This window comes from Plasmopara halstedii, assembly GCF_900000015.1.
Source record: "Plasmopara halstedii genome assembly, contig: Scaffold_291, whole genome shotgun sequence".
NCBI classification, from domain to species: domain Eukaryota; phylum Oomycota; class Peronosporomycetes; order Peronosporales; family Peronosporaceae; genus Plasmopara; species Plasmopara halstedii.
Genome location: NW_020187212.1, coordinates 180,989 through 181,456, shown reverse-complemented (window position 1 = coordinate 181,456; position 468 = coordinate 180,989).

Here is a 468-nt window from a genome sequence, read left to right as displayed (position 1 = left end):
CTCGGTCTGGAGCATGGCGGATGCGATGGCCATCTCGACCTCTCTCACCCAGAGCAGAGGATTCTCTTCATCCTTCCCCTCAAAGACCATGACGCTCACCATGAGCGACTTAAGGCGGGGAAATCAAACGTCACTGACGGTGGTGTCATAGACGCAAATGATGTAGAGATATTCAGCTGCAGGTGCTTTAGCAGCGCTTTTTCGAAATTTAAAAGCGCCTCTAGACGCGCACCGATTGCCTCAAGGCCGTGCGCAGCAAGGTGTTGTACGCCCCCAGGGCCAAGCAAGAACATCATCTTTTTAAGCCCGTCCTGCATGCCCTGGGGCAAAGAGGAACGTTCCTCCATCCTCACAGAGGATCAGTCTAAACGACTCAGGTGTAGATTGACTACAAGTGCAAAGGGGCTGCCGTATTTTTGCGCTTCGAGGAAGCGTAAGTTAGGTCACCAACCTTTCGTTCTATTCTTG